Here is a 23,803-nt window from a genome sequence, read left to right as displayed (position 1 = left end):
TTGCTCTCTCAGCTGCACTCACCAATGCTCAGGAAATGCCTGGGTTGATTTTGTTAGCATTTTTATAGTACTGGGAGCAAAGAGGGAGGGGATAATGAAAAGGAAAAGAATCATTTATCAAGACAGAATTAAAAGCAAAACTTTAACAAAAATATATTTGGGTTAAGATTTTAAATGGCATTTGCCTGAATTGTCTGGGAACCAATTTCCACTCGCTCTATCCTCCTGTGGCCAGAAGGCTTATACAATGCATTTTACACTGTGATTTCCCCCATATTATAAGGGGTGAGTTATTTCAGATTCTACTGTGCTTTCAGAGTTTCAAAGCTAAGTCTTAACCTTTCAATCTGCTTATTAATACTCATGTCATGGCTCCTATTGAGAAAGAGGTTTAGTGTCACTGTCCTCAATCAGTGTCCTTTCATTCACTTTCATTAAAGAACCATGTTTTCCTGACAAAGGATAACAAATGGACGCTGTGGGTCCCTAATGTGCTTTTTGACTACAGAGCCTGTACCATTTCTCTGAAGCAATGGCAATTATTTGTCATTTTAATATGACTTGGCAAGGAGATCCAAAAACATATGACCATTATTCATCAATATGTATATCTTGTGCTTGCATTAATATTAGAATATCATTATTATTACCCTGACATTGTATGAGCGAGACAAAATTACATCATGTAAAAAATGTATTAAACTATGTTCAGCTGTATCCATGCAGCAAGGCAAAAGTAATTTAAAGACCTGTAGCAGCTCTTTGTTGAATGCAGCAATTCATTCTGATTAGCAGTAAAGTCGTTTTACCTGTGTATTAATGAAATATATTTCAGTACTGCTCCACTGTTAATTGAAAACAGCATAGTTCTGTGTTACTGTTGGTACCAAACACACCCAATGATCACATTAATTTTCTTTGTTCTTAAAATCTCATGATATTCAATACTGCTGACATTCCTGATAAATAGGAAAAAAAACAAACAAACAAAGAAACAAACAAAGAAACAAAAAAACACCAAAGAATTTCTGTTAATTTGGGCAAAGGCATAGCCTTTTTTTTTCCCATTTCTTCTAGCTGTTTTTTGCTGTCACTGTTTTTATTCAAACTATTGCACATCTTGAGCTTGTATACAATACTTGAGTCCAGAACTAAGTTCATTATCATAGTTTCCTAAGGAGGAATAAAAGAGCTGTGCTTATGTCAGTGTCTGTTGTTTTAGACCCAAAATCACTGACTAAAGCCAGAGGGAAACTCCTATTGTTTCTTGGGTTTGTGGAAAATGGAATTAAAAGTGGGTGAAGAAAACATCCTAATACTATTTAATATTTTTCTTCTCATTCCCCTTCACCTCATAAATAACACTGCTCTATGAAAAAAAGGGAGATAGAAAAATCTCAGAATAAAAGCTCTGTAATAAAATGCAGGGACTTCAGGTTCTATCCTAGCAGGCTAGTCAGGTTATTTCTCTCAACTAAGTATGACTTTAGGGACAAAGACTCCACCATAAAATAACATTTGAGGAGCTCTGTTTCCCCTGATGACATACTTATTTTCGTATGACACTAACATAGCATTAGAAGATACAGTCCCTTGCATTTTGCAATGAAGCAAATTCAGGCTTTTAAGGATACTTTCCTGGTGAATTGTTGGAAAACACAATTCATAACTAAATAGCAATGGCAAAAATTATAAGAGATAATGGCAGAGAAAAGTGGCTCCAAAATGCTCAAAAAATAGTTTGTATTCCAAAGTCTGGAACCAGTATGACCTAGTAATTAATTTATTAGCTGAGTAATTGTATAAACTTGATTTTTCACCTATTTTCCTCCCAGATGAAGGAAGATACAAGGAACATGATGCTCTATCTACAAACTTACATCTGTGAGAGTTTTTCAGGTCACTTAACCCCAAGTGTCTCAGTCCCTCCATTTAGTAGGCCTGAACTAATATCCACTATGATCTCCTAAGGGCACAGGACTCTTCCTTTCATTTATTCTCCTTACCTTTCACTTAAAAACGAAAGCTACATTATTCTACTTATTTTACATAATTTGTCCATTATTTCCTCTTTTCTCCATCTGTAGCACTCTATCAATTTTGTATCAGATATTTCAGTTAAAATTAGCATACCCTTAAACATTCAAACCCATCACATCAGCCATGAATCTCACTGTGCGCTGTGTACTTAGATCATTGTCTGTTCTAGGAAGGGCTGCTCTTTGGTCACTTGAGGGCTTCCTTAGTAGGCAGAAAAAGAGAGTTGTAATATGCCATTGAACTCCTCCATGGAACAACATAATGGGAAGCAATACTTGAATCTACGTAGGAGCAAGCATGTATGACAGCCAAACAAAGGCACATCAATTATGCAGGTGGAGGGATTTTTGCAGAACACCATTTTGTGCAATTCAAAGACATGAAGAGAAAGAATCAATAAATCAACAATATGCATGGAACAGCAGTGGGATTATAGCCCTCAAAAAAGCCCTGCAAGAGCTATGCCAAGTGCTACCTGAAAGAGGCATATAATTCCTGTCATTTTGAGCACTCTTTGTAAATAAAGAGGATGATACCAAGATACCTAACTCACTCAGCAACTTTTCCTAGAAGAAATATCTCATTTACCAATTGCTCAGGTCAACAGAAAAGATATAGGAGTGTTGTTTCCACTACTTTCACATGTCATCCTCACTTACATGCCAAATAAGCACTCCAGGCAGAAGGGGGTAAGTGGGTCAGGTTAGAGCAAAACCAAAAGCAGTAGCAGAATGGAGAGCAAAAGTAGGAGTGAAGACATCTGCAGCATAAAAATCACATAATGTAGTGAAGAACATGAAAAGAGACATCTGGACTGCTCTTAAATATAGATATCCGTAAAGACGATTGCAAAGGGATTTCAGAAGTATGTGAAACTTCATGGTCATTTTCCATTCTTCATTAAGCATAAGAAAGTTTTAGATATGTCATGTTGGACATATATTTCTTCAGAAGTCAAATCCACAAAGGGACTCAGCAGCTCTAAAACTGCTACAGAATTGACAAATACTGAAAGGGACTGGAGACAGGAAGATATTTTTATGTTCCCATCTCAGAACTTGGGCATACCAAGCTCTGCAAAACAGAACGGCATCCTGCTCTGTAAAACATATGAATCAAGTGAAGAAGTAGTGTTTAATATCTTTATCAATGACACAGACAGCGGGATCAAGTGCACCCGCAACAAATTTGCAGGTGACTTCAAGCTGTGTGGTGCAGCTGACACACCTGAAGGACAGGATGCCATCCACAGGGACCTATTCAAGCTTAGGAAGTGGATCTGTGTGAACCTCATGAAGTTCACCACAATGAAGTACAAGGTGCTGCACCTGGGTTGGTGTTGGGGGTTAGGTTTGTTCCTTTTTTTAGTTATAGAATTTTTCCCAGTAAGTTGCTAAAAGACTAAATACTGGGTGCTTATGGATGCTTGACCCAAACAAAGAGGTGGCCAAAAGTCAGGAGGGGATAGATCACAGGAGTTTTGGGGCAGGAAAAGGACAGAGCTGGGGGCAGCTTGGCTCTTCTTGCTCTCGGCATTGGAGAGAAGAGGCCAGGCTGCTGCTTCCTGAGGGAGGAGTTCACTGTCAACAGAAAGTCTGATCCTGGGAAATCTACCATCATCTGCTCGTGTGCCCAGAAATTCTGAGCTCCTTCACCTGCCCTGCTGGAACTGGGCCAGCCCTGTCTGGCTGTCATGGCTATTTTAGCACTGCTCTTTTTGCTACGCTGTAACCCCACATCCCCTGTCTGCCAGGACACCCCCTTGCCTACTGGGGACATCCTGCTGTTCCAGCCACCAGCCCAGAAGTTTCCACCATTCCAGCCACCAGCCCAGGAGTTTCCACCATTCCAGCTGGGTGCTCTCATAGTCCCAAGGGATCAGACTGCCCCGGGCTTTGTGAAACAAAGCCCCTCAATGTTCCTGGTTCTGTTTATTAATGCTGTAGTTGTTGTTGTTTGTTTGCCTTGTTATACATACTAGTATAAAGAACTGTTATTCCTATCCCCATACCTCTGCTTGAAAGCCCCTTTAATTTTCTAAATTGTAAAAATTTGGAGGGAGGGGATTTGAATCCTCCATTCTGAGAGAGACCCTGCCCCTCCCTAGCAGATGACCTGTCTTTCAAACCAAGACAGTTGGGACAACCTCCAATCTCAGTACAGGCTGGGAGATGAAAGAATTGAGAGTAGACTTGACAGGAAGGATTTGGGGGTGCTAGTGGATGAGAGGCTGGACATAACCTGGTAATGTACCCTTGCAGTCCAGAAAGCCATTTGTATCTTGGGTTGCGGCACCAGCACCACAGCCAGAAGGTTAAGGAAGGTGACTCAGCCTCCCTATTGCAATCTGGTGAGACCCCACTCAGAGTGCTACATCCAGCTCTGGGATGCCCAGCACAGGAAGGACATGGATCTGCAGAAGCACATCCAGGGTAGGGCCACAGAAATGATCAGAGGGCTGGAGTAGGTCAGCTCTGAAGACAGACTAAGAAAATTGAGATTATTCATCCCGGAGAAGACTCAAAGGAGACCTTAGAACAGTCTTCCAGTATCTAAAGAAGGTCTTATTAAAAAGATGGAGAAAAACATTTTTTTAAGGCCCTTGCAATTTGGACATGAGTTAATAGTTTTAAACTAGAAAGTGGTAGATGCAGACTACATACAAAGAATAAACGTTTCATAACAAAGGCAGAGAAACGCTGGAACACGATGACCAGAGAGGTGGTAGATGCCATATCCCTGGAAACATCCAAGGTCAGGTTGGACAGAGATCTGAGCAAAATAATTTAATTGGAGATGTCCACATTGAAGGGGAGGTGGACTAGATGTCTCTTAACAATCATTTCCAACTCAAACTATTCTATGTGTGATTGTGGCACGTGAGATGAGAGATTTGCAACCACATGGAGACGAGAGATTTGCAGGGCAGAGATGTTCCTCTGAGAGAGCCCAAGGCTGAGCCAAGGCCGAGAGCCCCTCTTCCTGTTTATTTCTTACTTTTTATACATTTGTGGGTCTGGCTGTGGATTGGCTTCTGGAGTTATCACCTCCCAGCCGAATGGCCAAACCAACTGTCAGTTACAATTGTTTTCAGGTTAGAAATATGCAAACAAAGGACAAGGAATGAAAACCAAAGGATTTGTTTATGTTACATGTATGAGAAAAGGCAAAAACTGCTCCTAATATTGTACAGAAGCTAAAAAGACTGACTTCATTTTATGAACAATCAAAAGGCTTTAAAAAAATGAGAAAAACCAGGGTGACATCTATGATTCTATATACAACAAAATAATGAAGCAATTGCAGAGCATGATCAAAGAAGAGGAATCTAAACCTTAGCTACCTACATAGGATGGCTTTCTGAGAAACAATGAGATCTGGAGAGAGTGAGCTCCAGCTAGGTGTTTAATATCTGCTCAGAGTGCACTCACCAGGGTGTGTTTTTAATACCACTTTGCAATTGACTTTCTGTTTCCTACCTTTTGATGTAAAATCAGTGAGCATGTGGGATGACCAAAGTAGTTGCATCAATGCTCAGTTATTGCCTCTTGTGCTTAAAAACATGCCTTTTTAGTGTTTTCTCAAGTGTATATATTATGGTAAGAGCAGCAATATTTCTTCAGTCTTCCGAGAGCATTACTAGGAACAAAGAAAAATGGAAAACACAGCACAATTAAGATCATCACCCTTAAAGAAGAATAGCTATATTGCAAAGCACAGAAAGAAATCACAATGATTAAATATTTTTAATATGTGCCTGTATTTGTCACTTTAGTTGTGGATCTTAAAGATTTGTGTTGTTTATCTTTCCAGATTTTAGTAAACAACATAGAGCTGGAATGAGCTGAAAGAAACCATTGTGCAAAATGGTTCATGGAAGACCTGAACTGCATTTGAAATAGCAAATTACCTGCTGCTGCTATAGAGACAGATGATATCCTAAAAATAACTTAAAAAAAAAAAACAAAAAACAAAAAACTGCAGCCTTTATTAGTTTCCTGACCTGGCTTACCAGTGGGAACCCACTACTGGACCCATTGGCATACCAGTGAGGAAGGCACATGACAGAGCAAATGGCTTGAAGTGAACAGTGGAGACAAAGAAGCTGAGGGTTACTGAAAGAAACACACATTAAATATGTCACAGTGAAATAAATCTCGTGTAAGCTTTATGTCTTTTCAGGACTTCATATTTGTGTAACTGCTCTGAACACAGCACCATCTTTTCCGTATACTTCGTTGGAGAGGACCCACAGGAATATACTGTGCGTGTGCTTGGTGGCACGAGTTGTGGTCTAAGAAATCAAACCTCACATGAAGTTACAAAGAATGGCCATAAATACCTGACAGATATAAAGAACAGTTTTCCAGGATGATCTAGAACAAAGCTGTTTAAAGCCTGAACAAATAGGGAACCAATACAAGAAATCCCTTAGTGATCTTAAGGGTTCGAAATAGACACGGAAAGGCCATAATGGCTTTGATGACATGGAGTTCCTTTAGAATAAGACCAGAGCACTGGAGAATAACAATGATGAAATAATTTCTGTCATTTGGGCATTCTCTTTCACCACCTGATCACCTTCTATATTGTGTATAGATAAAGCAGAAATGTAAAAAGGAAAAAAAATACAGAAGGCACCATGGGTTATGCTAAAATACAGGCAATTTAATAAATGCAATTCTTTTATCTTTAAGCAAAATTTTTCTCACGTCACTGTTTTTTGGATCTATCACATTTACCGTCTTTTGCCATATTTTGCAAGACATAGCAATTTTCTGGTAAACTCTCTGGGACAAGGCTTGCCTCCTTCAGTTATTAACAAAATGCACAGAATACCAAAACTTTTGTCCCTTTTTAGGTTTCCAAGCAGTGACATTGGGAAAAAAAAAAAAAAAAAAGGGGGGGAAAAAAAAAAAAGGTACTATCTTGCACATTTTAAAGTCACAGACGATAGGTATTATATATTTGTTGCTGCTCTTTTCTGTCTGTGAAGGCAAATATGTATCTTGAGAGGTCAACTAATGCGTACTAGCAGCAGCTTTCCCACACGAGTGCTATACCAAGAACATCTTCAGACTCCCCTCTTCCAGGTTATTTACTGTCCTTCACCTTGACCGTCCCTTGAGAAGGAGAGAAAATTTGGCCTTAGCTTTGATATGCAGTGGTGAAAGCTAATCAAACTCACTTGTACTTCCATTTCCAGCATCTGTGTTGCCTTTTGATGAGGAAGCTGCATACTGAGAGCTTAACCCAAACCAAAGACACTTTGCTCAGGATCTCCAGGTATCCTGACACAGCAAAGTAACTCCATGTCAATTTGTTAATCTGGCATCCTGTAGAATTTACACTCGGCATCCCAGGTGTATTTTGATCTGGATAGCCTGGCATTTTACAGTAAATTTTTGATAGTAAAAAACAGTCAAATTCCTTTAGACCAAAGGGAAATTTTCCAAAAGGAGAGAGGGGTTTTATCCCATTCTAGCTTCTTTCTGAATAAAAACACTGTATAGCACTCTTTTACTTCCACAGTGACATTCTTATGAATGGACAAAAAAAATTTCTCCTAGTAGATAATAATTTCTTTTAGTGAATCAGTTCTATAAAGGTAAAGATGATACAGCAACAACACATTAGTTTGAATCATATAACTGAGTGGAACACATTTCACATATATGAGAGGAAGATATTTAATGTATAAAAATCAGGATAGTGCTCTTAAAACTGAAACATTACAGCCACATGATATTATCAAGAGAAAAGCTTTCAATAAAACATATTTACATCTAACTGACCAATACCCAAAAATATTCTCATAAACATTTTGCAGTCACGTAAGCTAAAGCTACTTTTAAAAGAAACTGCCAATAATTTCTAAAATAAAGTATAAAAATAACTAAGGTGTCCTTTTGATCCTTGTGAGTATACTTCATTTGTCCTTGAAAAAAATATATCCAATGTACCTTTCAAAATGATTTATTATGTGTTATTGTTACAGTGTTCAATATTGTTCAATACCGAACTACTGTACTGATTACCACTCTCCCAGTCTGCTTTAGTTCTATCATGTGCTTTTATTTACCACCTGAGGCAAGAACATTTTAATTGGTTTAGGGAAGCTTGAACTCTCTTTTATCAATGACACATTTCATCAAAATAGAACAAAGCCAGGAGCTGTACGTACTCTCCCAGTGTTGCAAAACAATGGGTTTTTTTGAGGGCTTAAGTTTGGAAATGGAACTCTGCAGTGTAAATTATTTAATCGCTTGAATAACAACATCAGAACATCTTGATTTTTTCTTCCATTTTTTTAATAGTAAGAAAATTTATCACCAATTTGCACTAACTTTCCATATTTTAACTTTATTCTAGACAAATACATTCTGCAAACTCACCCTAAATCTGTACTGTACATCTACCAAAGATCTAGAATATAGCATAATGTGGTTTATATCACTGCAAGTGACTGAACTAAATGATGTACACATTGATTTTAAAAGTGTCTGTTCTAATAATCCTTACACAAAACAGGGAGAATCAGAGTCAGGTTTGAAGGAAGTTTCATTGTTTGCAGTGATTAGAAGAAAAAAAGCTCTAATTTTTCCAGATCAAAACTGTCTCTTTAAAAAAAGCAAATGTGACTTACTTAAGGAAGATACCAAATGACTTGTACACAACAAAAGTAAGCTTTCTATTTATTAAAAGTGCTTAGCTGAAACAGACACAATCCCATTGTAAGCATCGTATTTTTAAAAAGCTTTTCTAAAACAAAAATATATGTATCTATACAATATATTAGTTAAAGTTAATTAAAAAGCAAGGAATAAATTTATTAGTCGGTTTCTAGAAATATTTTCAACTGTGAACATAAATATTTTTTCATGGAATATAGCAAGAATTATACAAAATAAATATTTTTTTCACTAACAACTGAGTAATGAACCCTTTTCTCCAAACAGGTTACAGACTACATCCTTCACAGAGGTTGCTGCCACAGCTGCTGTTATCCCAGATTTCTGTCTGGGCAAAAGGTGAAATAGCTGGCTGGTATCACACACATGGTGACTGACCAACGGTTTTAGCATATGCACTCGCTCCACGTGTACTGACTCATATAAGTTGTTTTGTCTTTTCCTCAATGACATAGATATTAGCTATCCAAATACCAATTTTCACAAAATTTCTCAAAATTCATTACTTTTAAAATCTTAGATTCACCCTGTCCATATTATTTGAAATTAGTTCTAGGATTCAAAAGTTTTGAGGGATAGCTGGAAGGAAAGACATAGAGAGAGGCCATAAGAATAATTACATATGCTTTGCTTTTTTAGGAATTCAAATTTAAAAAAAAAATCAACATAAATGCACACTTATGACTATCTTTACCTTTTGGCTTTCCACAGCAGTATTTTTTTGCATGTCAGAGACCCTTCAGTGTCATTGGAAAAGACTTCTGCTTCCTCCAACATTTGTGGTGCTTGATTTCTGCCTGTTTGCAGCAGAGGGAACAAGTCTGCAAACTTCAGGCACTGCAGAAGATGTGCCAGGACTCCATGGCATTTGTTCAGATGCCCTATGGCCCTGCTTCACAGATTCTTTACAGGCTGGGATGAGGAATGCCTTATCAACCCTAAATCACATGAGACAGGTTGAGAAAAAAAAGAAAGAAAAAGCATGATCTCTGGAACAAATCATACCTTTTAAAACATTTATGGAATACATCGATATAACTATTTGTATTGGGTTTGTGTGATGAGGTTTTGGTAGTAGGGGTAGGGGGGGTTATAGGGACAGCAGTAGCACCTCTGGGATAGCAGAATCAAAAGCAGGAAAACACTGCTGCGAAACGACAGCAGCCAGAAGAAAAGAGTGAAAACATTAAACGTGTAAGAACAACTCTGCAAACACCAAGGTCAGTGAGTGGCAGGAGGAAGTGCTCCAAGTGCTGGAGCAGACATTCCCCTGCAGCCCGTGCTGCAGACCATGGTGAGCAGCTGTGCCCCTGCCGTCTGTGCTCGACCCTTTGGTGAGGCAGAGGTTCACCTGCAGCCCACACTGGACCTCACAGCAGAGCAGGTGGATGCCCGAAAGGCTCTGTCACCCTTTGGGAAGACCACACTGGAGCAGGCTCCTGACAGGACCTGTGGCCCTGCAAAGGCAGGAGCCTACACTGGTTTGCTGGCAGGACTTCTGACCCCGTGGGGGACCAACACCGGAGTAGCCTGCTCCTGAAGGACTGCACCTTGTGGAAGGGACCCACACTGGAGCAGTTCCTCTGGGAGCAGCCCACAGTTTAATATAGATATTTCCATTTCACAGTTACGTAACTGCTTCTCTCACACCTAGTAAGGAACTTGGAAAAATGAGATTTAATGAGCATTGTATTTTACAGTGGACCTTATACTCTCTATCCACTTTTGTATTTAGAAACATGCATGATACAAATACGCAAGGAAGCTAATGTAGTGTAGCTTACTGTTTTCTCCAGCTGGAAAACAGATATTGGCATTTATTAGCCACTTTAGGGAGATTATGTTTTTTTGGGTCACTGTGCTTTAAGCTTTTACTTTTAGGCCTACCATAAAAATATGGCTTAGTGAAGTTTTTAAACATGCTAATTGGAGATGAATATATCAATTATTTTGGTAAAGCTTCTCAGTTAGCTTTAGAAGCGAAACAAAACATCTCTCTCCCATTTTTCAACTGTTCATGATTCTGAAAAAGCATTTATATTCAAAAACTCTTTAGATGAAGACAGCATTCAATACTGGGAATCCAATACTGAGATACAGAGAATGAGATTTATATTTCAAAAGACCAGATAGACTTTCTATTACCTTCAGTGTTCCAGGTGAACGGCTGGAAGACCATCTGGCAAATCTCTGCCAGACTCATAAGCTGACACAAGGTTGAAGGTCTGGCACCAGCATCTGGGCCAAGTTTCATACTAACATAAATATGGCCAGGTATTAAAGATGATTTTTATGATTCACTTGGCAATCAACATCAAAATATTTCCAACATCATCCTAACCAAAATTTTTATATCATTTATTCTGAAAAAGGAAAGAGACTGTCACCTAGGGAACTACTACCAGTATTTGTGGGATTGCTACAGAAAGTGGATATGTAGGACCTAATTTTAAATAGCTTCCCTTATTCTATTTTGCTTGGTTCTGGGAAGGTGCTTTATAACACAGCTTTGTTGACAAGTCATAGGTAAGCACAAAAAAATGGCAACTCTTCCAAACCATTTGTTGAAAATCGATCCAAATATGGATCTCCTTGGACTTAAGATTCTGACCACATAAGTTGGCATTACTGTATGTCTTTACCATGTAGAGTTATATATAAGAGGATGCTCAGAATTATATATAAGAGGATGATATATTTTTCATACTTACAAAAGCTTCACTGGCAAAAGTGTTAGTAAGATGTTTATTGAAAATACTTTAAAAATTTATTTTCAGTTTTACTTTAAAAGTGCTTCAAAAGCATACTGCAGGAGACACCTGATCTGATTTCTAACAAGTCAATAACAAATTTTTGCACCGAATCCTAATTCCCTTCAGTAATCTAAAATATTAATTTTGACATACTAAAACTTAAGAGTCAAGAAGAGAAATCAAATACTGCAGACCATGCCTATTAAGAAGATCAAAGAGGGTGAAAGACCCAGCTCTAGCAGGATCTCTAGCAGGCAAACAGCAAGGTTGCTATAACACTTGGTAACATGGGAAACATTTGGTACATTATTATTTCACAATCTTTACATACACAAACCCAGTTCAAAGGAGTGCACTGTAAAATTATGCTCTACAGTTTCCTATAAGGCCTGGTTGATATTACATAAAACACACCATGTGTAAACTAAACTAGGTCCTATAATTTACAATGTTCATGTTATTTATTACACGGAATTAGTTTATATATATACCATATAAATTTAATATTAATCTCTGGATTGTTTTGAGTTAGCACATTATTCCTTAAATTCTATTCCCTTTCTTTCCTTTTGTTTATGGGCTGTAATAAATTCTTATTGTTTCTCTTTCTCCATTTTACAAGGTAAAAACTATTCTTAATGCTTCATCTTATGGGTATAAAAACAGAAGTTGATGGAGTACACTGTCATGATTTATACAACTTCACCCAGAACTGCCTGTGTATTTAATCCCATAGTGAGACTATAATGTCTGTAAAACTACCATTTATTTCTGAATAAAAATGTTTGATACCCAAAATATGTAACTTTGTGGGGGGAAGCATTACAAGAGAGAAAACCAAGAAAGCCTAGAAACAGATTCATTATCAATGTGCAACAGCCAAGCTATCTGAAGTCAGACTTTAGATCTGAGCATACATTGCACACTGGTTTTGCTTTGGTGCTTTTCTTCTCCGGAGTATTAGCCTGAGAGGACAAAGATGATCCCATAACTAATTATTAGCTTGCAAACAAACATTTGTCTTTTAAGTTTTCAAATACTGGACTGTCAGTGGGGCAAATCTCAAAGCCTGTTAATTTTCTAGCTAGTAACATAGTGGAAAAACATCAAGATACTTCAGGTAGGAAACTGCCAAACTGTTAATCAAAGCACTCGGTATACAATTTATACTATCTCTGTATGTTGTTGCTCTAATAAAATTACTTCACCTCTCCATTGAAGATGAGACTTCAAAATTACTAATAAACTTCTCTCAGCAGAAGGAATACACATCATCATCATGATTAGTCTGGGAATCACAAATTACAGGAAAAAAGAAAATAGTTAGACTAGGAAAAGCAAAGAGTCTAGTTTTCAGCTGGATGACCATTGGTGTAAGCAAACAGTTACATGATGTTATTATCTGCAACATGAAACTGAATGTAATTACTATGAAGTTCTTATGAGGGAAGTTATCAAGTGAAATATCAAGATGACATAGAGGAAGTGAAATACAAATAATACTGTTTGTACACTTCTAAGACTCAAGCAACATACTACACAAATAAAAATTCACAACAGATTTCTTCTTCTTTCATTTTAGTTGTTTCATTTTTATATTATTTCCCACAAAACAAAACTCCACTGGCCTGTACCTGTCACTTCAAAAATATGAATGAAGAGAGAGAAAGCTCTCTTACTGGCATCAGTCCACACACATTCAATGACTACCTTAGACAGAATCAGGTCAGTTGGAAGGAGCCACTGGAAAACACACCAACACCCTTCTCAGTGTAAGTCTACTCAGATCCAAATGCTGAAGGCAGTGGCTAGACAAGAGTGGCTAGTCTCCTTGGGTGGAAATTCCACAACCTATACAGGCAATCTGTTGCAGCATTTGACCACTCAGGGCAAAGGTTTTCCCCTTGCACTGGGATGGGTTTCCAATGCTCCAGTGTTCTAACTTCTGGTCATAGGCTCTTGTCCTCCCACTGTGCTGCTCTGAGAAGAGTCTCCCTCTGTCTTCTCGACACTCTTCTGTTGAGGGAGGCATATTGAGCATTACCCTTCTCCACTTAGGACAGTAAAAACACATCTCATCTTGTACATGATGTCCTATAGCGCCCTAAACATCAAAATGGCTCTCTGATGCACTTGCTCCACTATGTCACTATCTCCTCTGTGTTGGACAGCCCAAAACTGGACACAGCACTAGAGATGTAGTCCCACAGGTGCTAGACAGAGGGAAAGAAACACCATTTCTCTTCAGCTGCAGGCTACCCTCCTCCTAGCACAGCACATGATGCAGCTGCTCTTCTTTGCCAGAAGTGCAGCTCACTGGTGACTGAGTGCAACTCACTGCCCACAGGGACCTTGGGTCCTTTTCCACAAAGCTGCTTCCCAGCCAGCCAGTGCTGTCCTGTGCTGTTCTGTGGGTTTATTCCATCCTTGCACTTTGGTGATTTTCCTGAGGTCCCTGACAGCCCATTTCTGGAGCCTGACAAAGTTCCTTTAAACAGCAGCCCTGCACCCCAATGTTCTGAACACCCCTCCCAAGCACTTAATCCAGTCATCCAAGCTGTTACTGAGAACAAGCATGGTTGGCATCAATCCCTGAAGCAAGCAACTCATACCTCACTGCCAGGTGGGCTTTTTACCAGTGATCACTATCTTAGAGTACAACGGTCGAGCTAATCTTCTACCCATCATACTGTCTATTTATTCAGCTCACCAGTCTGGCTGTAGGAGCACTACATACATTCTTAAAGGCCTTGCAATACAACATCCATTACTCTCAAGGGCTTAGCTGGTAATCTCATCACAGAATAGAAGGCAGATGACCCTCCCAAGCCACATAGCACAGAGGATATATAGGTAAAGAAAGCTTACAGAGATGAGAGGTGGTCAGAGTACATAGGAAGCAGATCCATGGCAACTGTTTCCAACCGGTGCAAACTAGAAAATAAAAATCTAGAAATCTGGGGAGCCAGAACCAGTTAGTTGCCTGCTGGCCCTGCATTTTCTTCTGAAATTTTGTTGGGAAACTTCTCTTTTCCCAAGGCTTCTGCTCATTGTAAACATGATGTCCTCTACAATTCAAAAACGGGAATCAGGATTGTAATTTTCTCTGTCAGTTGTAGCAAGTTTTTATGCAAATACAACAACACTGGAAGTTCAGAAGTGCCAGATTTAGTGTATATGTCCTTCTCACTCACTGCGTGAAATGAACAGACTTCTTCACTAAAGTATACAGAGCTTGTTAAAAATTTTGCCATCCTAAGCCACACATTGATTTTTCTTTCCAATGTCATATGAAAAATGTTCTAAGCCAAAAACGTTTCTCTGTCATCATGTGAGTCATCATAGCCCTGACTTACATTCACATCCCCTGATGAGCTCCTGAATTTTGCTTTCAGTTGCACTGCTACAGAGTGAAGCTGTCATAAAAAGAGGAAAGCCACACTAGGATTTTGCTGCACATGGGTGATGCTGCTGAAAATATACTAATCCTGACTGCTTATGAAGATTTGTAAAAAAAAAAAAAAAAATTACTGTGGCAATAGGAGAGGCGAATGGATTTTGAAACCCACCCATATGCACATCATGTAATGGTAAGTTTTGTAAAACACCATGCAAGGATGTGCCATATGTCAAACTGCAGAACAGGCTCTGACACTACCAGTTTCATACAATTTAATAACAAGCATTTAAACTTCAAACATTTCTAGTGATTCAAGTGACAGGATGCTTGAATATCAGACTGTCTCCTCTGTTTTCCATAGCCAGCCATCTTGAGATTAAAGTTTTCATAATACTTTAAATTTATCTGTTGATTATTTTTCTTAAAGCAGTATCAGCAGAAGCAGTCCCACTGTTGTGCTGAATGAGCAGTTTTCTTTTTTAGCCTTAATTTTAAGGTATCTTAAGAACATGCTACACCCAAAGCTACTTAGTATATTTCAAAGAGGCAAGAGGTAAGCAAGAAGAGAAGAAAAAGAACACCTCTTAATAGGGTCAAGACTTTCTGGAATTGTTAGTTTCACAAAACCCAAAGAAAACTGAATTTGTACAAAACAAGGAAACGTGTTTATTTGCATCTAATGGCAAGAATTTTAAAAAAAGTTAAAAAACGAACAAACAAAAAACCAACAAAACCCGCCCACCACAAACAACAACAACAACAAAAAAAAAAACCACAAAACCCCTGAAACACTTCCAGTACTTGCAGTTACGGTCTGTAGGGACTATGAATCATTCCAAGTATTTTATTTCAGGAATAGATGTTGTAAGTTACAAACAAATGAACTGTTCAGGAAATGCTCCTATTCATCTTCACAGTGTTTAACTGAAAGAAGAATTGACATATGTTCCTAATTAATCTAAACAGTTCTAGATCACAATATTGTCTTGAAGCTTTGATGTCTATCAGTTGCTGTTTAGAACGACAGGAGTGAGGCTATTAGATTTTACTAGTATTTATTCTTCTGGGTTTTATAAAAATAAAAGAATGGGAAGAAAACAAAAATATCTGAATAATTTTGTTTGGGGAGAAATTTAAAAGAAGAAGAAAAAAGAAACAAAAACAACAACCCAAAGTCTAACACGGTTTATATGTTCAAAAATAAAAGTTGTCAGTAAAAATGCCAACAGTATGTAAAACAGAGATAAGTCATGGTTGTTGTGAGAAACTGTAAATTTGAATCCTTCACTTTGTGTATTCCAAAGCAGATGTTCAGCTGCTATAAATCAGCAAAACCCCCTGACCCTTAATTCCTTAACGACACTAATGTGCTGAGGACTTTTTTTCACCAAATTTAGTTAAGCTAAGTAGCAATGCTCTAGTTATTCTAAGAACTACAACACCCTCTATTGGGCAAAGAATTTTCATTCAAATATGGAAAACCAGTTAATGATCCAAAGCAGCCACTGGTTACATTCTTCCAAAGGTCAAGCTTGAGTGCATGATGCACGCACACACAGTCTATAAAAATAAGCCATATATAAATATAATTATGCAAAAAAAATCCTGTGATTTATTTTGGTGTGATGATAAAATTTTATAAAGAGAAAGTAGGAATTCGATGAAAGAAAAGATCATCTCAACTCAATAATGAGGTTACTCATGAACTCCCATTCCCTGAATTTTCTCACTTGATGGGTGCTTTTCTCAGTATTGCCAACAAATCAGCGTTCCCAATATGGGTGCTCCTTTTCAATTTGATCCTTGCACTCTTCCTTACGTATTCTTAAAATCCTTATCCTTAAGTATGTGATACTTTTTAAGGTTGCACTGCAGACATGTATCACAGGCCCAAAAACCCCACAGATTCTTGCACAGAGAGTATCAATATGAAAGAAGATGGGATCCTCAGGTGCCTCTGTGAAAAGAGATGAAATAATGAATTTTCATCACAACTCAGGACACAACGTCATACAGAAAGAAACAGATTGTTGGAAGAATAAAAAAGCAGTAACATTAATACTTAAGAGACAAAACAATGGCTCAGGATGGAAAATTTATGAAAAAGGCAAGCATTATTAAACAGAAATTTGTAGATGAAGGAGAGATAAGAACCAGTTTGTCAGGCTTTTAAAAAAGAGGACTTTGAAACAAAACCTGTAAAAATAAGAAAAATAATTTAGAGAGCAAGACACTTAAATGGGCAAATGGTTTTGATTGCCACACTTAGAGAAGGAGGTGCCTATCTCTTTAGTATAGACCACTTTCTAAGTATCTTTGTTTTCTTCTATCAGCCATCTGAACCACCTCGTCATTCTGCATTCTCCCACCACATCACCTGCTTGGAAACAAAACTTCCCCGCCAAAACAACTTTACCAGATAAAAAGTAAAGCTAATCTAAACACACATCTTCTGCTGGAAACCAGTCCTTTTGGAAGACTGGAACTTTCCTGTTTAATTTTAACTAAATAATGCATGTTTAATTCTTTTAACATTTCAGTGCAATTAATATATTTCCATTTAGCTTTTTTGAAATAAAAAATTCAGTCCCTTATATCAAATAACTTAGTTTGAAATGCAGTTCACATTACAAAATTTGATTAATCTAAATGCCTTTTATCTTTCCTTTTGTGCATTGTCACTGCTAGGTAAACTCTGCAATTAACCAGAGGATACTGACTGCACCGCAAGTTATTAACACACTGCATAATTGGACTTGAAGCTTGCCTGAGCCACTTCTAACTAATAATGCCAGAGATATAGTATTAGTATCACTGTGTTGGAACTTGACATCCTTAATTTAATTATACTACTAATAGTCTTAATAATTCCAGACTTTTTTCCCTGCAAATTATGTCTTTGGTTTTTTTTCTTTTTCTCCCAAAAAACTGAAGTCCATAATCCAAAGCATTTGCTGAGAGCTACACACTGAGTGACCGTGTAAGGAGAATGGATGTTTAAATTTACCTGTCTCTGTGAGATCATTTTATCTGAAAATAATAGAGAACTTCAGGATGCTTTGGGAAGGAAAGGTGATACTTGTCTTTAAACAACATGAAAATGCCATGGTAACTTGCAAAAAATTAATAAATTACTGTTTCTGAAATAGTCCGTTTTCTTCTTCCTTTCACTTATGAATCCTAAATGAAATGCAACAGTGAGTAGAATGGTTAAGTTCTGATGTAGATTGTACTAGGAGTACAGCGATATTCACTCACTGGTGTTTTTGCAAATGATGGAGTTTTAGCTCCAGCAGTTTTAAACAGCTTATCTAAAACTCATCTACTGTCTATAGCATTAAGACACTATATATATATATATATATATGGCATATAAACAAGAAATAACTCTTTTTTACCTTGCTATCAAAGAAAGTTGTGATTCTCCAGAAAATCCTTCCCATTCCACAATGTCAATCCTAAGCATTCACGTGCACAGGGACAATCACTGGCTTTAGTCTGTCTTAGAGGGACTTTATGATGCTTGCATCCCCAATCGTCTGTTCTGTTTGTGCTGTATATTGTGTTCTGTACTTTTAAAACTGGTTTCGAGAGTAAAGAAGAGTAAAAAGAAGCATGGAGTTTGTTTTGAAAAAACTGCCTGACTCCTACACATTCTTCTCTAGACTGTATATTCAGCTAAAGCTCAGACAGACTACAGGACAAAGACCTTTTTTGTTTTTAGTTAGTTTAGCTAACTGAGGCAAAGAAGTTTCCTACACTGTTTTCTTGGTTGAGTGGGGTTTTTGTTGTTGTTGTTGGGTTGTTTTTGGTTTTGTTTGTTTGTTTGTTTGTTTTGTTTTGTTTTTATTTTTTTTTCTTTTTTCTTTTTTTTCCTTTTTTTCTTTTTTTTTCTTAGGACTGTTTAAACCTTCTCCAGACTAAAAATACTTAGAGGAGCACCAGGAGTTTAGCACCTGGGGCCCACTGGAGCCTAGACCTTGGCATTTTATCAGCGTTGGAGGAGCTGATGAGAGACCGAAGGAGCTGAACTGCAACCCACAGCAAGGACTTTCTAAATTTGCCATCTCACTTCAAAATAACAAAAGGCTTTATTGTTTCATATTATTCATTCTTTGCGCTCGTAGGCGTTTTGTTAAATAAACAGTTTTTTCCACTTTTCTCCAAAGAGGTTCTTTCCCAGACCAGTTAAAAGAAAGGACCACTTAGGTTTGCTTCTCAGAGGGACCTTATTCAGGGGTTTTTCTCCCAAATTTGCCCTAAACCAAGACAGTCTCATCAACAGATTCTGAAGGCAAATACCTACTATGAAACTGCCATTTCACTCTCTTCTATAATTTCAGTAGGAGCCAGTAAATTAGGAACTTCTTCCATCTAACACTAATTCATCATTTCAAAAGAGAAAATATGAAGCACAAGAGCTTTCTGTTTCTTACACTTGAACTCTATCTTCTCAGAGAATCTGGTCCCGATGCATAGGTCAAAATAAAAATTTTACCCTCTTCTTAAAACAAGGAGCTCTAAGGAGAGACAAAAGGGACCACAAAAGTGTCATGGCCATAGGATGTCCCTTGACACCTGAAGAACTTAAATTTTGGGCCCCAATTTTTCTCCCAGTCTTTCTCCTGGCAGAAAGCACTTTACTCTGCTCTAGATTGGAGGACCATTTCCTTTGCCAGACAAAACCAAGATTAGGTGGTGGCCACCCCTATTTAGGATGGGTACACTGGGCAGATAAGCATGACCGTGTTCTTGTCTCTTCCATATAGTGTCCCACTGCCTGACCTCTGCACAAAACAGGGATCAGCATGTCTTCCCATCACCACTTTGCTATCACTGCTACTACAATAACCTTTACCTCTGCACCGAGAACTAGCTGGAAGAACCAATGTCAGCTGCAGTCCAAAACTTCTCTCTGCCACAAGGGATGGAGTAATTTGCATTTTATAAACTGGTGACATTCATCATTCCTCGGACACAAATGTGCACACAATGGAATTTTGAGCATGACTTCTGATATTAAAGTTTCTTCTCAGAGATCACCCTGAGAGCAAATAGTTATACAGTACTTCATGTTGCACTATAAACAAAGTCCAGATGTATTCACACCAGCAGGAAGTAGGCATACAACTCCAACAGGTAGACAACTGAACATTTTCATGATTTGGCTCAACAGCATTTTCTAGCTTACCACAATGTTTCAACTACTTAATAACATTTTCTTCTATACAGATGTGATCGATAGATTGATTTTTTGCTTTGTTGAGTTGAGAGGGCAGAAGGACTGGGTGAAGTAATTAAAAGATGGGAGTAAACGGAAAAGGGAGCTGTAGAAAACTTTAATACTCATGTCTACCTCCTCAGAACAATTTAGTAATACAACACCATTGCAATTCCCTTTGGATCTGTATGGACTAAGTAGCCTGCCATTAATTAATATATTTGTTTTTCCTACCATCCAAGACAGCTTTCTTAAAGATAAGTAAGGCAAAACTATCTCAGTGTAGATGAACTTTACCGAAATTGGTCTGGCAAAAATCTACAACGTCTATAACTTGTACTGCTGTCTGTCAACAGTTCATAGCAGTAAACCCATAAATTCTCAATTAATCCAAAAAGTTTCATTAAGAGATTTAATTCTTTAAAAATATATTAAGTAAACCAAATGGGACTGCACTCTTACAGACTATATGCTTATGTTCCTTACCTACTCCTTCTGTCTAATGGAGAACTGTCCTAAGATGTAACATACTGCAATCAACAGAATCAAGCTAATCTAAATGAGTTTGGATTAGAGAAGAGAGAGAACAGTATCTAGTATGTTTTCCTAGAATCCCAAACCCACAAAACCACTGCAGCGAGAATTAGCTGCATAGCACAAAGAAAATTAAGTGCACCTTAAGTCACCCAAACCAACCACATGATGGCAGTCCAACATTAAAAAAAGGAAAAAAACCCCTGCATTTAAGAAAAACTATTTGAAAAAGCAGTTTAAATCTATGCATATTACTCATAATATAACCAATCAATGCTGCCGAGCAGTAATTTTTCAATCTTTCTCTGTTTGCACACATCTAAATACATTAAGGACTTAAAGACCCAAAATGCAGATAAATCTGCTGTTTATCTTCCATGAAGCTCTGGCTTCATAGGACAGTTTTTACATCCCAGAGTCCACAGAAAAAGGATTTAAGTATCAGTTTCATAATTTTAGAAAATACTATTTTGATGTAGTAGTATGCAGATTTGCATTCTCTTTGTTCAGAGTTCTGACTTCAATCCACTTACACATATTTCTGAAATCCAGCATAGCTGTCAATGCGCTACTGTACAACTGAGCTTTTAGTTTCTCATAATTATCCTTTTTAGTTTCCTCCTCACTAACTGAAACTCAACTACCTACATAAATTCACACACAAAGCTTCCTGTCCAAGTCTTTGTTAGGCACAGGCAACATATCATTACCTTATGAATGCCCAACACTTAGAGGAAACTGATGACATCCAGAGTCTCATTGCCTGGATCCAGTGTTGTTTGCTACAGCTGATATATAGTTTGATTTTTACCATTTGTATTAGTGAGGCTAATGATTTCAGTGATATTTCATTGTATTTCCAAAATAATTTCTCAATGCTTCTCCTAACCAGCACATGACAGATTGTGCCAGTTGGCACATAGCCCCAGAACAGCTCCCTTGTTCCTAGATGAATTAATTTTTATTTGTCTGTATTGAATTCCGTGTGCTGTATGCCAACCAAAACAAGATGGGTCAAATCACATAACATCTTGTGTGTCTCATTACTGTCTTTGCTTTTGCCAGTATTGTGAGTAACTCTGAAAATGTGTTCTCTCATATCAAATTATACAGATCAAATTAGCAATATCAGAGTTCACATCAGTTGCTGGTGAGAGCATTTTTACTCAACACAAGGCATTAGCTGCAAATCAGTCACTGCTACACAAAAATAGTGCTACTGCAACAAAATGTGGCAATTTGTTATTTTAACTCAGATTAAAATATAGATTGAATTTTATATTGTGATGTTACAGGAGATATGAGTTGCTAGGTCACCTGCAGGTCTTTAATCACAGATTTGAAGCTGGTAAGCATTATGCCACTCCATGGTGACAGAGTAAATTTGTTGCACTTCATCTTAGAGCACATTAAACTGTGGAATCTTTTCTGGCTCACAGCACTCCAGGTTGTGACTCAGCTTTTCCTTACATGTGGAAAAGTTTCACTGTGAATACCTGTTTGTACCTATGAAATCAAAGGGCATGCTCATTAACTTGCATTCCACAATCACCGCAGGATCACAGAATCATTTAGGCCGGAAAAGACCCTCAAGATCAAGTCCAACCTTGGATCACCACCTTGTCAATTAGACCACCGCACTGTGTGACATGTCCAGTTATTTCTTGAACACCTCTAGTCATGGTGACTCCCTGGATAATCCACTCCAATGCTTGATGACCCTCTCCATAAAAAAAATTCTTCCTGATGTCGAATCTGAACCTATCCTGGTGCAGCTTGAGATTATGTCTTCTCATCCTGTCACTGGTTGCCTGGGAGAAGAGCCCATCCCTCACTTGGCTACACCCTCCTTACAGGTAGCTGTAGAGTCTGATAAGGCCCATCCTGAGCCTCCTCTTCTCCAGGGTAAACAACCCCAGCTCCCTCAGCACTCTTCATGATTCACTCTCTGAACCCTTTGCCAGCTTCACTGCCCTTCTGTGGAGACATACAATGTTCCTCTTGAAGTGACACCAAGAGACACCAGAGATGGAAGTGGAGAAGGAGCTTTTCCAGCCTTTTGGTGCCTCTGGGTGGTGTCATACAACTCCTCTGCCGTACAGCAGTGGCCATCACCCCATTGCAGGTTCAGCATCCTTGTTTTACAGGGCCTTCTTCCCTCTCTCTGCTGAATTGTTTTTCAGATTGCACCCTGAGCATCCATGACAATATAAATTTTCTTCCCTACAACAAGCCCAGGAACTTGAAGAGCTGGCCTAAAACTTGCACTTCTTTCCTCTGACTTGTAAATCCTTCCTATTAAGGGATATGGTCTGAAGTTTGTTGAGCTGAATTAAACTTGCACTGTGGCACCATTTTGATAATTACTTTCCTGAAATACTTCACATGTATATACAACAATTAAATAAATTGTTGTATATATAATAAATGTACTTTGGTACTACAACAAAATTTGCTTTTTACTGCATTATTGATTTGAAAGACACAAAACCTAGCAACATGATGGCCTTTGTTATAGTAGGTACAAAACTTGATTTTGTTGTCACCGTGCCTTTAATTAAATTCCTTTCCATTGTCTGAAGTTCTTTCTTTATGCTAAAAATCAAAAAGTGTCCATTATAATTGCATTATAATATAATGCATATATATTTCATATATTTCATATATAATGAAATTTATTCCCAGAATCCATTCTGTGAATCAATATTGAAGGAAACTGATGACTTGTCAGTAATTATTCAGAAAATGCTTAACTGCATATACTTGAAAACGTTTAAAAATTACAAGTACAACCACCCCATCTTCTGATCAATTTGTGGTATGACATGTCATAAAACTCAGAAACACAGTTGATATTGGATATTTTCATATTTAGTTCAGAATGATTGCACACATAACAGCCCCAATATGTGCTCAATCTTTATAAAAGCACTAGTGTATGATGAAAGACAAGGAACTACTGGAGAGGGTCCAGTGGTAGGCCACACAAATGATTAATGGACTGGAGCATCTCCTGTACAAGGAGGGATCGCCAGAACTGGGCCTATTCAGTCTAGAGAAGACTGAAAGGAAATTTCATCAATGCATATAAATACCTGAAAGGTGGGTGTTGAGCTGTTAATTTCAATCCCTACATCTTTCTCTCTCCCTGGGGAACCCAGGA

Source organism: Hirundo rustica, chromosome 1 (assembly GCF_015227805.2).
Source record: "Hirundo rustica isolate bHirRus1 chromosome 1, bHirRus1.pri.v3, whole genome shotgun sequence".
In the NCBI taxonomy this organism is placed as follows: domain Eukaryota; kingdom Metazoa; phylum Chordata; class Aves; order Passeriformes; family Hirundinidae; genus Hirundo; species Hirundo rustica.
Note: the sequence above shows the minus strand (reverse complement) of the source record.